Source organism: Cibotium barometz, chromosome 2 (assembly GCF_041138505.1).
Source record: "Cibotium barometz isolate CiBa-2024 chromosome 2, ASM4113850v1, whole genome shotgun sequence".
Lineage (NCBI taxonomy): Eukaryota > Viridiplantae > Streptophyta > Polypodiopsida > Cyatheales > Cibotiaceae > Cibotium > Cibotium barometz.
Window position 1 is genome coordinate 14979653 of NC_141047.1, and position 15365 is coordinate 14995017.

Here is a 15365-nt window from a genome sequence, read left to right on the forward strand (position 1 = left end):
AACACAAAAATTAGAGAATTAGAGCAAAACTTAGACTAGGAACAAATTAAAAGCATTAACCTTATATTAAAAAATAAATAAACAAGAGAACTTGAAAAACATACCCGAGAAGTTGTTGGGAGAAGGAGAGAAGGTGTTATGCAATCGCACTTTGCGTGAATACCTTGTCAAGTGCGAAGGTTTACCCCAAGATGAAGCAACATGGCAGTCCGCCTCTATGTTGGAGGGGATGAAACACCTTTTTGATGCATATCCGAGGTGCATTCTTGAGCCAAAACAGAAAAAACAACTTACTATAATTTACTGTCATGAGGCATAAAAGAGGCTCAAATGGATGCAATTGACATATACACTTCTTACTATGATTGGCAATGTGTTGTGACAGCTTACTATAATTTACTGTCATGAGGCATAAAAGAGGCTCAAATGGATGCAATTGACATATACACTTCTTACTATGATTGGCAATGTGTTGGGGAGAATTTCATGAAAATTTGGAGGTCTCAAAGGCTCAAATGATGCTCTTTTGTGGACAGCTTTGGCAAAGAAGTGTGAAGTGATTCATGTTGATGCTTATGAAAACCATCCATGCTATGGTTATACTTTGAGCATTTTTTGAGGATGGTTTGTAATGAAGCGGTGGACACATAATTGTGGACATGACTTGTACATATGAGGCCAAGGGCCAAGCATAGGTGTATTGGGCCAAAGGGCTAATTGTAATTGAGGGACATAGGCTTATGGGCCAAAGGCCAAGTGGGGGTGGACACTAATAAGTGTGTGTGAAAAGGGGGCCATGGTATATAGGCCAATGTGAATAGCTAATCATAATTAACTCATATTAATCAAATTTACAAGCTAATTAGCTTTCATGGCAATCTTTCCCTTCTCCCTACTCATGGATGGTGCTCTTACACCCATGTTGTCACTCCATGCTTTGAGTGGCCATAACTAGTTCTTTGCACTTTACAAGCTTTAAAAAGCTTTACATTAAAACTCTTTAAAGTATTCTAAGGCTTCATGACTACCCAAGTTACTAAAAGTTAAGCATAAACATAAGCAAGAGGAGAATTTTAAAGGATTTATTAAGGAGCTACCCTCTAATAATGCATTTAAGTTGGAGCTACCCTCTAATAATGCATTTAAGTTGGAGCTACCCTCTAATTGGCATATCCATAATTCTTTTCACATTAGTCTTTTGAGACCTTTAAAAGGACCTCTACCTTCTCGTTCTACATTAGAAGAACCTTTAGAAATAGTAGATGAAGAAGAACATATTGTGCCTGAGTCTATCATTAACCATGGGACCAACAAACACTACATACACAAGCAACACATGTTAAGTATCTTGTGACCTTTAAGAATCATTGTTTTGAAGATGTTAAATGGATGTATGCTAGAAAAGTTATTCTGTTCTTACCAAAATCTCATCCACGTAATTTAGGTCAATTGTAACCCGAACAAGAGGAAATGTTAAGCATAACCTCTATAGGGGTGCTTATTATTTTATTGAAAATATTCGAGGATATTTTATTCCGGATGTGCCTTTTATTTATATTGTTTTCCATGATTGATGTGTTTAATCAGATGTGTGCGTTGGTATGATATAATTAGGATTAATGTGTTTAATCGGCTTTGTACGTTGACTAATATTATTTTAGATGAAGGTAATGATTGAGTGGTGGATTATTTGTTAACTACGTATGGAACATTTGTTGGACCACAATGAGATATTTTGGAAGACATGTGAACACTTATTATGATTTCATATTTTGGCATTAATATTTTTGTAAGGCTAAGGCCTCAAACCTTTGTATATACCAATTAGGATTTGTACTTTTGGTAGGCTTGAATTTATATTTATAGCTTGTTATATTTTTGTAAGAAATCTTACGCTCAAAAACTCAAAAAGTACTTGTGCTTTATTTTTTGAGTTATCTTTTTGAAAAATAGGCTTTAATATATATAAATATGGGTGAGTGGTATGGCGGGCCACACTCATCAAGGGGAGATTCAACCCAATCTTATGTCGATGGTAATCTCTTTTTATTTTCAAGTTCTCTTATTTATTTTGTTTTGTTTGTGTAAGGTTTATGCTTTTAATTTATTTCTAGTCTATGGTTTACTCTAATTTTTGTGTTGAGAATTAGAATTCTTCTCCAAGTGTCATAAAGATCCTGACAGATTCGATCCTTAAATCATAATGATTCTAGTTGACTCACAATCTGAGACTTAGATCAAGTGATTTCACTTGACTCACAATCCGAGACTTAGATCAAGTGATTTCACTTCTAGGATCATAATGATCCATCTGTCTACGCTTAGATCAAGCGATTTCACTTCTTGGATCAGCACGATCCGTCTCTATTAGTGTCATAGGCTTGTAGTGCCTTGATTGTAATAATTACGATGTTACACTATCATCAAATATTCCTTGTAGATTTTGGTAGGTACACTGGCAATAGTTCCCATGTTCACGACCATTTATGGGGCTAATTAAATGCTAATTAATGCTAATTAATGCACATGCAGATGATTCCAGATGTCAGGTCAACGATTGTGCCAGTCGCGTAGTCAAAATGATATAACTCCAGGGATTGGATTGGGGGATGATTCTATCCCAAAACGATCCTAGTGGTAGGATCGACGAAACAATTCAACTGAGAAATTATTCCAATTTTATAGCGAGTTGTTTTCCTTGATTTTTTGGGTTTTTTGCTTGGTACCTAGATTAACAATGGTTCTAAGATGATTATTATATCATATAAACATCCAAATAAATAATTAATACGAATTAATTGAAAGAATGAGCCAAATTTTATCGTTTGGATATAATTAGTTTAGCCTAATTAGCCTTAATCTTGTAAATCAATGAAGCAAAAACTAAAAAAAACATAAAAGAAGGGTTCAATCATTTTGTTGGCAGACTCTTGAATACCTGTATGGTTTCCCTTTCTTCATCCACTCTTCATCCACTGCATCATCCATAATTGCCTCTAATAGGCTGCTCTATGGGATAAAATTAGAGGTAATTTTCAATAGGTTATGGGCTAATTTACAATACCTTATTGAGCATTTTTACTCAACACATGGCTTACCCGGTATTGTACACAAAGGTAAGAGTGTATCAAAGATTTCCCATGAGCATAAATTTTGCTATTTTTTTACATAAAAACATGGGCTGAATTGAGTTCTCAATAGAGACAACATCTCTACTCATCAAAATCCTCCCTGTGGCTAGATGATAGAGTCTATACCCTTTTCTTTCTAAGTTGTATCCCACAAAAATGCATTTACAGCCTTATTATCTAGCTTATTTCATTGTTGTTGAGACACAAGAGCATAAGGAAGATAACCAAAAACATGCCTAGAGGTCGTCTTACCATTCCAAGCTTCATAAGTGGTAATTGTTTGCAAGGCCTTGTTGGGGAATCTGTTTAGCATGAGTGGCACATATAACTGCCTCCAATAAAAAAGCATGAGGTAAATCCTGACATGTAACAATGCAACGTGCCATCTCTATATGAGAGATATATTCTTCCTCTCAGCCACACCATTTTTCTGCGGTGTGTAAGGCACTGTGCATTTAAGTTTTATGCCTCTTTTAGCTAATATAACATACATGAAACTCCTTTGACATATACCCCCTCCCTCGATATGTATGAAGGGTACACACTTTACATATAGACATATTTTTAGCCATAGAGACAAATTTTTACGCCTTTTTTAGCCATGTAATATACATGAAAATCCTTTGACATATACTCCCTCCCTCGATATCTACAAAGCATACAAACTTTACATACAAACACATTTTTAGCCATAGAGACAAAGTTTCTAAAGCATGTAAAAATACTTGACTTTGCTTTTAACAAATACACCCGAGTGTCTTAAATGAAAGTCACAAATTAGAGATATTGTCGATTAATGGTGTCCTCATAGGACCACATAAATCACTATGTATAAGCTGTAATTTCTAAACAACTCTTACTAATCCAGCTTTTGGGAATGTTGATTGTTACATCTTCCCAAAATGCACACCTCATATAAATATTTAATACGGGCCTCAAGTTTTGGCAACTTTGAAACTATCTCTTACCTTTTAAGGCACAACAAACTGCCAAAATTCAAGTGACCAAGGCGAGCATGCCATAGCTCCACATCACTCATATTATGTGTGGCAATATAATTGAACAAGCATTATGTGCCAATCATACATGTCCACCAACATGTAAAGCCCATGGCTTAGAGTATTGGATATACCACAGTGATGTCTCCATCACTTTGGTCATGAATTGTACATGTCATTAACAAACCTCGCCATTAGGTTTACCCTAGCAATGGCAGAGATTGATAACAAGTTATTTTTAGTGCTTGGCACAAACAAGACTTCTAAGAGAGTGATTGTTCCACCATTTTCAGTAGTGAGAACAACCTTACTACTCCTTTCACTAGATAATGTGCTTTACTATCATGACTACCAAAATATGAGACATGCTAATTTGTCATTGACATGCATACATCATGGACAAAAGGGTCATGATAATGAATGCAATCATCATGTGTATAGTTCGTTGACTTTTTTTCAACACTTGGTACTGATGCATCAACCATAGGTATGGCTAACTCTTTCTTCTTCTCCTTCTCTAGCCTTTTTCTACTTCATTGATATAATATCTTGGCTTTTAATAGTTGCGTTTTAATATCTTGGCTTTTAATAGTTGCGTTTTCCTTTCTTCTTGGACTTATCACCCCCTTCTTGGCATGTGTTGGGCTGATTCTATCTTCGGCTTATAATCTCTCTAAGAAAAGCTTTGCCTTCACCTTTTGGACTAGCAACAACAAATGCATGATCTCCCACACGCATAATATAGGACCACAATGGGAGTTGGTTCTATTAAGCTTATCCTCAATGGAAAGCATCCTAAATACATCACTGCCTGCAATTTCACCTTGGAAATAACTAATCTTTCTGAGACAAAATGCAAATGTCCCAAATGTACATGTACGGACAATGGCTGCTGTGAATGCAACCAAGATGGCTATCCCAATAGATCATTGATGATGTAGGAAACTTGCAAAGTGTATGAAAAATGATAGAGTATAGAGATAGGGCATGCCTCAATGCCAATAATGACATTCCAAATCCCTCTGGTAGCAAAAATACATAGCACATTATATGACCACAACGGGTAGTTGGTCTTATCAAGCTTATCCTCAACGGAAAGCATCCCAAATACATCACTAATAACGAATATATTAGACAAAATCCAAATATCCCAACTACCTATAGGTATTGTCGATGCCTATTGAATATAACCAAGATGACTACTACTATCAGTAAATCCCTGATCTGATAAAGGAAATGTATGAAAAATGGCAATCAATGAGAAAATGATGATGATGGTGTCAAAGCCATAATGCATTATGGATGTGCGCATTGAGTGGGCTTCTCCAAGCGGGCTTTTTTCCTCAACCCTTCTCTCCTTGTTCTCTCTCTACAATTTCAGCCCCCTCAACCTCCCCTCACCCTGCACCTAGCCCCGCCCAGCCCATCCCCACCCCGCCTTGCCCAACCCAGCCCAGCCTCTCTCTCTCTCTCTCTCTCTCTCTCCCCTCTGACTCCCTCTCTCCCTCTCCCTCTCCCTCTCTTCCTCCCTGCCACCATACACCCTTAGTCTCTCTCTCTCTCTCTCTCTCTCTCTCTCTCTCTCTCTCTCTCTCTCTCTCTCTCTCTCTCCTTCGACACACACACACACACGCTCTCTCTCTCTCTCTCTCTCTCTCTCTCTCTCTCTCTCCCTGCCACCATTCATCCTCGGTCTATATCTCTCCTTCTCTATTGTTCTATATCCCTCTCTCTCAATCTCTCCTTCTCCTTCCATCCCTCCCTATCTCTCTCTGTCTCTCTCTCATTTTTGCTCACCACTTAGCATTTCTTTCCACACCTCCATTCTCTCTCTCTCTCTCTCTCTCTCTCTCTCTCTCTCTCTCTCTCTCTCTCTCTCTCTCTCTCTCTCTCTCTCTTCACATATCTCTCTCCCTCTCTCTCTCTCTTTGCTCATGCTCTTTCTCCCTCTATCTATCATTGTCCCTTTCTCTCCCCCCTACCACCATACATCCACGCTCTCTCTCTCTCTCTCTCTCTCTCTCTCTCTCTCTCTCTCTCTCTCTCTCTCTCTCTCTCTCTCTCGTGTTATCTCACCACTAAGCATTCCTTTCCACCCCTCTATACTTCATATGCCTCTATATCTATTGTTACATAGATATTGCATTCTTGTTCCTTGCATCACAACCTTCACTAACCTACATTGTTTTGAAAATACATACAATTGGATGGTCCAGTCTCTTTCCCTCTCTCACAAACACTCATTTGACTATAAAATATTTCACAAAAGTGTTGTATATTTCTTCATCAGATAGGATTTTTACAACTAAGCAAGTGGCAACAAGGCATGTGTAGCCACTTTAACACATTGGGCTCAACACAAGCAACATTTATCCCAACATGTGTGCATATCTTGGCCAAATCACATTTAATGTCATTAAATGACATTAAATACATTCTTTTTTACTATCAGTCATTATTTTTTAACAAAAAAAATCAATAGAATAAAATCTACTAATAACTGAGGAAGAACTAGTTAATGCATCCCAAATGTTGCTAATCATTGTTCTTGTTGCAAATTCTTTCAGATTTTCTTAAATTTTTAAAAGTTTTATCAAATTCCATTTAATTTAAGCACACCTCTAACTCCATCTCTCCCACATTTTCTAACTCTATCTCTCTTACATTTTCGTCCCTAATATTGTGCTATGAGCTGTCTAAGCTTTTGTGTTTGCAATGGATTGCTCTGCTATATCAGTATTCTTTGGTGCCTTCAACAATGACCACATGGTATCTTTTCCCTGTGCAAATCAATATTTGGCATTGAAAGACTAGGAGTTATAGTCACTTCTCTTTAGAAATCCAAATGCTTCTCTTAGTGTCTTCGACATCTGTGAGTTAAAAGACAACCCAAATCACCTAATGTAATTGTGTCCAACTAAGACCACCTCCCTCTCTACCATGTATGTTTTTAATAAGGATTTGTCAAATAGAGATCTAGTGATTCCATCAAGTGAGGGTGAGCAATCTGCTCCAAACATTAAACAAGATTTCGTGGATCTCACGGTAGATGCTCCATCATGGTCTATAGAGGTGGTGGATCTCATGAATGAAAAACCTTCAACGACCCTCCGTGTGGTTCCAAAGGAAGATGAGTCGAACAATGTTGTCAATGTCATAATGCATAGTGACTGTCATGGTAGTATATAATTGAAGAAAATGTTGATGGGGTGTCCATGTATAGATGAAGTTTCTGTAGTTCCTACTAAAATATATAATGGCAACATTTCTTTTGAGCTCCCTTGCATAGGTGATTCTTTTCTTTCTCCCATGCATGGAATGGAACAAATGTATGAAGGCCATTATTGGCCTAAATCGATGAAGACACATGAGGCGTTGTGAGAAAGAGCAATTGTGGAGGGGTTTTTAAATGCACAAATAGTCTATGTGGAAGCTTAAGAATCAATGGCAAGGCAATCAAATTGTCATGGAGTGCTGAGTGTTTGCAGATATTTCACATGTTAATTACACAATAGGATGCAACCAACCAATGTCTTGAATTGCAGGTAAATTAACAGAGACAGTACCCTAAGTGAGGATTTCTACCCATAGCTTTGGATCCTTGTTATGTTTTTTCTAGAAAAGCATGCCTATTTGCATTGCAACATGTGGGGCTTCAGTATACTACTACATGCTTGCCCATGCACATTCAACGAGGTTGATAATACACCAAGGTGTGCATCAACATGCAATCCAAAAAGAAACTTCAAGAGCTGCCATCAATAGAACTAAGAAGCTAGTTAAGGAGGCAGTATCTGATTTATCATGCTCTAGACAATGTAAAATTCAAATGAATATCACGAAGTGCCTTGTTATGGATGTAGTGGTGGTGAGAACACCAAGTATAATGGAAAATCAAACCAGACTAGTAGACCTTGGAAGTCTTTTAGAAGAAATGCAACCTCTCATTCAAGTGAACAAGTAAAGGCTTCCAGAATCTATATACTTTAAACTTTTTTGAGTGAACTCTTTTCCACCTAATGCTACTAGTTCTTTCCTCTTTCTTAGGTTCAAGAGAATGGTTAAGGCTTTAAAGCATGGTGGTCTCTCAAGTGGTGCAGAGTCAAGCATACTGGTGCGCTGAAAAAATATGTCCATATGAATTCTTTCATGGAAGTAGATTCCCAATACATGAGCATTGCTATGTATTTAAGATGTCAACTAACTAGACCATCATCAGAGGTGTCAGCCTTGTGAGTAGGATGCATCGCTATGGGAATGGAGATTTGAGGTAGGTGTGGGTATGCTTTGCCCATGTACGTAAGGTTGTAGGGTCGACCATGATGGTGGCACATGTTTATGACCCTAGGCATACCTTGTGATAGAACTTATACAATGTCCATGCTGTAAAAAGATTTTAAATGTACTCATACAAGTAGTGGAGCAAAAGGGGCTGCCAAAACCAAATTTTGCCAGCTTCAGGCAAACGAGACGTAAGCGAATCAGAGGGCTGTGATGTCTATTTACAATGGTGGGCTAGAGAAGAGAATGGAGGGTAGAGACGTAAGTGAGAATGAGAGGGCTATGAGGTAAGCAAATTAAAGCGAATCAGAGGGCTGTGAGGTCTATTTACAATGGTGGGCTAGAGAAGAGAATGGAGGGTAGAGAAAGATCATGCTTGTTTCATTGGGAACAAAGTCTTCACATACATACACAGCACTACGTGGTCAAGAATTACTAGGATGGGCATAAGGTCTTGTGTAGGCAATGGAGGTGTGCAAAAAGTGAAGAGGATGCCTTAGCTAAATACAGATATATAAGAGGATGGTGGGGTAATGGAAAAGTGACAGACATAAATATTCGTGCTATGGATTATTGGCTGAGCTCGTGGAATGTACGATAGCCTCATTGGAGAGAACAACTTCTTGGGGTGAGAGAATTAGTGTTTGTTTGCGGTAGTTATGTATCTATTTGAAATTATTTTTTATGTTTATCTCGTTTCACGAGTTGTGGAAAACACAATAAACGAGCACATTCCATGGACGAACTTGGTGGAGTCCAAGCACGCAAGTTGGCTAGTTGGCAAGGGGTTCAAGGGGGCCATCTCTCTTTATGACACAACATTGGATAGATGTTATGGCTCACCCTAACTCTCCTTGAAACACATCCAAAAAGAGATTACCTAGTGAACCACAACTGTCGTGAGGATCTTTCCAATGGCCGAGCTCATAACCCTTGAGGTCTCCAAGCTCTACAACTCCTTGTTGACAAGCAATTCCATCGCGTCTCCCGCGAAGCATTGTCACACCGCCGCGTTGCACTACGGGTCCTCGTCCCTCCTCTCACCTGACTTCACTCACACACACTCACTAGCATGCATTAGGGAGAGAGATTAGCAAGATCTCATAATATATCTATGAAGTACATCACTTAGGACTTCATCCTATCTTGCTACCACAGGAATCGCCATAAATACTCCGTCACACTATTACGGGCGCCCATCCAAGTTGTAGCTTTGGACACTATTGCTTCATATCTTGAATATGTATGACCCTTTGGTGTATCTATAGTGACTCCTTGATGTAAGATAACGGTGGTAGCTCTTGTTAATCCTAGAATTGGATTAACATTCCCTCCTTCCTGATGATGATCGCGTCCGCGTGATCGCGTTGAAGACCTTTAGGTGGGGACAATAAACAAGCTTTATCGATGGCTTTGATGTTGAATGACGTTCAATGGTATTTTTTTCCCTAGAAGGAATAACAAAAGCTAGTTAATGAATGAAGAGGTTAGTGGTGTATTGGGAATTCCTAACAGGGTGGGGGGTTTTTTGCAAATGATTGCATTTTTATATTTGTGTGACCCCTTTTTTTTGGCCCACTTTGTTTTTGACAATCATCGGCAAAGTTACATGTGATTTTTGTTAGTAGGGACACTAAGAGATGTTAATAATGGGAGAGAAGAGAGAGAAGGATCCGGAGGAACGTAGACTTAATCATCAGAATGAGATGGTGATTCTCAGTTCCTCATTTGATTCATTAAAGCGACATTCATCATTTGAAGTAATTGGCTTGTAATGATGTCCTTTTGTGTGGCAAGATTCTTGTCAAATGTTGTTGATTAGGACTTGATCCTATCTTCTTCTACCCATGTGCTTTTTATGTTTTTATGCATAATTAAGTGCTCTTAGAAGTAATTTTTCATGAAGTACAAGAATTGAGTCATATAGACTCTTATTAAATTGCTCTGTGTTGAAGTAGCCACTTGTTGGTGAGGATTGAAAGAATTACGTCGATTTGCGAGGCTAATATAGATATCTTCACTAAGGATTAAAGATCATTGATTTGTAAAGATGGTGGCGTCGTTTAGAGAGGTTTATAATTTGAAGGAAACTTCCAAGTGATGGGTTGTACCATTGACTAGGATTTCGCCCACCATGGCCCCCCCATCCAGAGATGTACGTGGAAGTTGTCGATGGTGAGGCTTTGGTGCAAATGTTCTCCAATGCATAAGTATGGATATGTACTCATGGAGCAGCTGCTACATTAATTTAGCCAAAAGAATAGTAAGCAATAAGCTTAACAAATATATAGTGACTATTGTGTGATATGGCTTAATCCATGATGAGGCTTAAATGTGAAAGTGCAGGTTCTTAAGTCATGAGATGGAACTCCGTGAATTTGTAGGTTTTGACTCGAGTTTTTTTTTAAATGGGTCATCTAGGTCATGACTTGAAAAGAAACAGCTTCTTGTGCGCTCATTGAAAAGATACAGGGGAGAAGAGAGCTTGAGCTCTTGCAAGCACACTCACAAAACCCTAAAAGAGAACACGCAAGGTGAGAGACTGAAAATCTTCTTCTTCTTTACACAACACTCAACACACCATATACAAAGATAAGAGTACACACAATATAAAAAGGTACTCAATATGAAAAGGTACTAGGGTTCTCTATAGTGTGAACCCAACTAAATGAGCTGGCGCTATAACTATGCAAGTCTCTAGAATGGCTGTCAGACAGCCTGTCATCCCACTGGCCGCATATCACCCATGATCTCACCAACCATGCAAGTGGTGTAAGTGTGGGGCCTATCTCCCAGGCGGGTCATCAGTGTCCACCGCCTCACTAGATGAGCTTAATATCTCAACACTCATTTCTCACTACTAGAGAGGGGTGACAAGAGCATTGTTATTTTGTTCTTGATGTGCTCCTAAGTCTCTGTATTTGATCTTGAATTTGTTGCTAAAATGATGTTGAGGCAGTAGGGAAGACTACTGATTATTTGCTTGAACAAACAAGCTCTTATGTTGGTGCTGAATGCACGAGAGTGGTGAGAGATTTGCTTAATGTTGCTTGGGATTCATTCTTGTCAAACTATAGTGAAGTTGTTGGGGTTGACGTCGGTGGTGAGGTTTTCTTCACATTGTACGATTTTGGCAACCACATGATGGAATTACCATCAAGTATCCTTGTTGTTGAAGTACATGCACAAGCACCCATCTTTGATGAGAACACTGTAATTTGGTTGTCGATGTGCTTGGTGTTGAGGCTTTCTTCTTTGTGAAAGCTTAGGGGACTTTGTGATGCGCTTGGGGACCCAAGCTTTGGTATTTCTTTGGTAGTACCCTTGTGCTTGCAAGCAATGTTTTTGGTACCCACACTTGTTGCATTGGTGGAGTTCTTTGAGGTACTTGCATAGGCTCTGTGGTGGATGATGTTGTGGAGTACTCTTCTTCTTCCTTAGCTTTCGAGTGCTTCATTGAGAAAGAGTTTTTAACTGTTGAGGCACCCAAATTTGATTGGCACTGTCATAGTAACCTTGAGCTACAAGTAGCTGCTTCTCCACCCACATTTTGATACTATTAAGATATCGTGATTGTGGGAATCTTGGTGGAGTTTTCTTTTGGGTTGGTGTGGAAGGTTTGGGGCCCTCCGTGAGTGAGTTAGCATTGAGGCTGCACGTTTGAGACTCATTGACATTGTTGATGATGAGGTTAGAGTCTCTTGTGGAGTGGTTGTCAATGACGAGGCCTTTGAGCATGTGGTTATCTCCTTTGGTGAGGTTTGTTGATGAAGATGCATAGGAGCCGGGGCCTTTCCTTTGAGTTCCCTGTTAGAGTTAGATGGTTGGTGGGCTCTGGGAACTTCTTTAGGAATAGCTGCTAATTGCGAGGTTTTGGCATCAAACTTTGTAGGTGAGGATGGGGTTGAAGGAGTAGAGGCTTTATCAGAGTTGGTTGTTGACGACGCAGATTATAGGTCATAATATACATTGTATGTTCAAAGTACCCCAGACATGGCATGTTCAAGTCTTGTATAAAGGTAATCCTTTCAGGATGTGCCGTGTGAGTGTTGGTTGACCTAATAAATCCCATAGCTCGAGGGTCATGAGATTATGTTCTCGTGTTGGATAAAGCTGTGCTTGGAGCTGTGGTGATTTTATTTGCAATTTCCAATCCAATCAAAATCCTAGGGATCTTTTCAGTAAGATATGTTGGAAGTTCCAGCTCCTGCAAGGTTTCTTCCTCCCGTAATAACAATTATACATTGCCGACAGGAGTGTTCAAGGTGATTGTTTGCATGGATTCATCTAGTGAATACAAGGATTCACTTATCGGAAGGTCCACCAAAGACGACATCATACTCAAGGGAATCTAGGGTAACATGAATCGTAAATTCCATATTGCCATTGATTGTTTGAGTAGTGTATCTAAAGTAACCTGGAACTTCAATGTTTTGTTCATTGGTTCCTTTTGCAAGACTATTGCTTGTCGAGGTGAGTTTAGGTTTTCCCAATGACACCCAAGTGTCTATTGTCATGATGTTATGACTTGCTCGAGGGCTAATCAATGCGCGTTTGCGCGCTGAACATCATTGCCTACTGTAGGGAAATCTAACGATACCATGATAGAATCTTCTAAAGGAACCATGGGTGTTTCGGTTATTGTTTCAGCTTCAGATCCTATGTCTGTTTCATATTCCCATTCAATTTCATCCTCTGTTTGGGTCTCAGCTTTTTCAAGAGTACCCATGGCACACTTGGCCCTCCGACAATTCTTATTGAGGGCTGTTTGGAAACTTGCGAATCCTGACACTCCTGTTTTATGTAGTTCGTTATGTCCTTGTATAACTCAGGTTGAGCCAGTAAAGGTGCAAGTGTTGATGTGATACTGGCTTTATCATGAGAGAAGAGCATTCCTCCGAATGAGGTTTTGAGAGGCTATTTTAATCTTTTAAGGGAATTATCAAATTCCTCATGTGCTTTCTCAAGCTTATAGTTCGTACAATCTGTTTCAAATGACTCTTCTGTAGAGAGTATGTCTTACTCTTGAAAGGGAACGCGGTACTCCTCCAGGCCTTGTATCTTAGTTGCATTTTAGGTTTGGCATTATGAGGTTCAATCACAACCGGTGACCCTATAAGACATTCAACCAAGCTGAGCATGCTCTCCTGAGCTTGCTTTTTGCGCTCTGCATATGTCATGTGATCATTATTATCCATTTGGGGTGGTTGGGGTGGGTTCTAGTTTCTTGATCGGTCTATGTAGTGCACTAAGCAAAGAGTAAGAACTTGTTTCATCCTCACTTAGTGATGTACTAGAACTTGTTTCATTTTCTGACTTTCTTTGGTTTGTCAGTTTTTCATTATGTTTATCCATGCGACAAGATCGAATTTTCTTTTGGGTTTTTGTATCATGTGTCGTACATATGGGTGTTGAGGTTTGTGTGGTGGTCTTTGATGTGGATGCTTATGTATCTTGTATGCTTTTGGCTCTTTCATGTTTATGTCCCCTTTTGGGTTTATGTCCTGTATAGACTCCTTTTCCCTGTCTTTTAATTCGACCTTGGTTTCGACAATTTGTTGTTCTTTGTTTTTCTTGGTCTTAGAAGGTTTTGTTTTCTCTTTTAGGTTCTATTTTAAAACATGTTCTTCTACCCGTGTTGAGGTATTGTCTTTTACGTTATTTCTTACTGTATCGTGCCTTGGCTTGTAAACATGTAAGCATATTCAAGGGCACCGTGGAGAATTGCCCGTTTTGTACACTTAAGATGTTAAGAGCTGTATTTTGTGAGATAAGTTACATTGAAGCAACTCTTCTTGGGCAATCTTGGAACATGTGATCAATGCCACATCGTTCACACATTGGTCGCAAGGTGTCAATGACTATGGGCATGGAAGTATTCCAAACTGTGTAGTCTGCCACCTTGTGAGGCCCACGAAAATAGAAACACTGAAGTGTCCGATTAACTGCTTCCTCTACTGAGCAGTTTCTATCCTTTGGTTTGTTTCTGTTTGGTGCATGGGAGATGGAGGTTTTGAGTCCATTGTGGATGAAGCAGGACACTTTTTACTATCATGGTCAAAGGTTTTACAATATATGCAGTATAGAAGAACAGGTGCCTTGTATGCACAATGAGGATTGGAATGGTTGTATTGATTGCATTTAACATAAGGCATTTCGCTCCTCACTATTAAAGGTATTAATGATGTCTGGTTTTGACGGTTTTCATCTTGTCTTATAGATGTCTGCTGTAATGTTTTAAGCAAGGCTGCATAAAATTTTGGGAATGTCAATTCCGAGATTAATCTTTCTTCTGCCATTGCTTCACTTCGTTTAGATGAGGAACACCTCGTAGCATGATCATCTTCTAGCATGTTGTTATCTAAACGTATTGCTTCTTTTTACAACATTGATCGAATGTTTCCGGATTGGTTACAATGATCAAGTTGTGTATAAGCTGTTATTCTTTAAGTCCATCATGAAACATCTTCTCAATTGAACATCATTTAATTTTTCCCATGACTAACAATGTGAGTCCAAGAGTTTTATCCGAAGGATAAAATCTCTAATGGATTCATTGGGTTGACGCTCAATTGAATAGAGTTCTGTTACTGCACTCCATCGATCACCTTGTTTGGAAAAGCCATGTATAAAAACTGATTTCTAGGTTTTGAAGTTGGTCTTGATCTCGCCGGCATCAATGTGATGAACCATCGACTAGCTTTTCCCTCTAAGCATAAGTTCAACGCATGTACCTTAGTGGGGCAGTTGGGATTTCCAAAGGCTTCACATCTCTGTTCAAACATTTGAATGAATTGAATAGGATCTGTTGTTCCGTCATATTTGCCCATAATTTTGAAAATTTGAACGGCCGTATTTTTGTATGTCATTGAGGCTGTATGTAAGTGCTCTTGTTGGAAGAGACTCAGTGAGTCCATGGGCCACCCCCCTTCCTAGACTTGCCAGTATGTCCAAG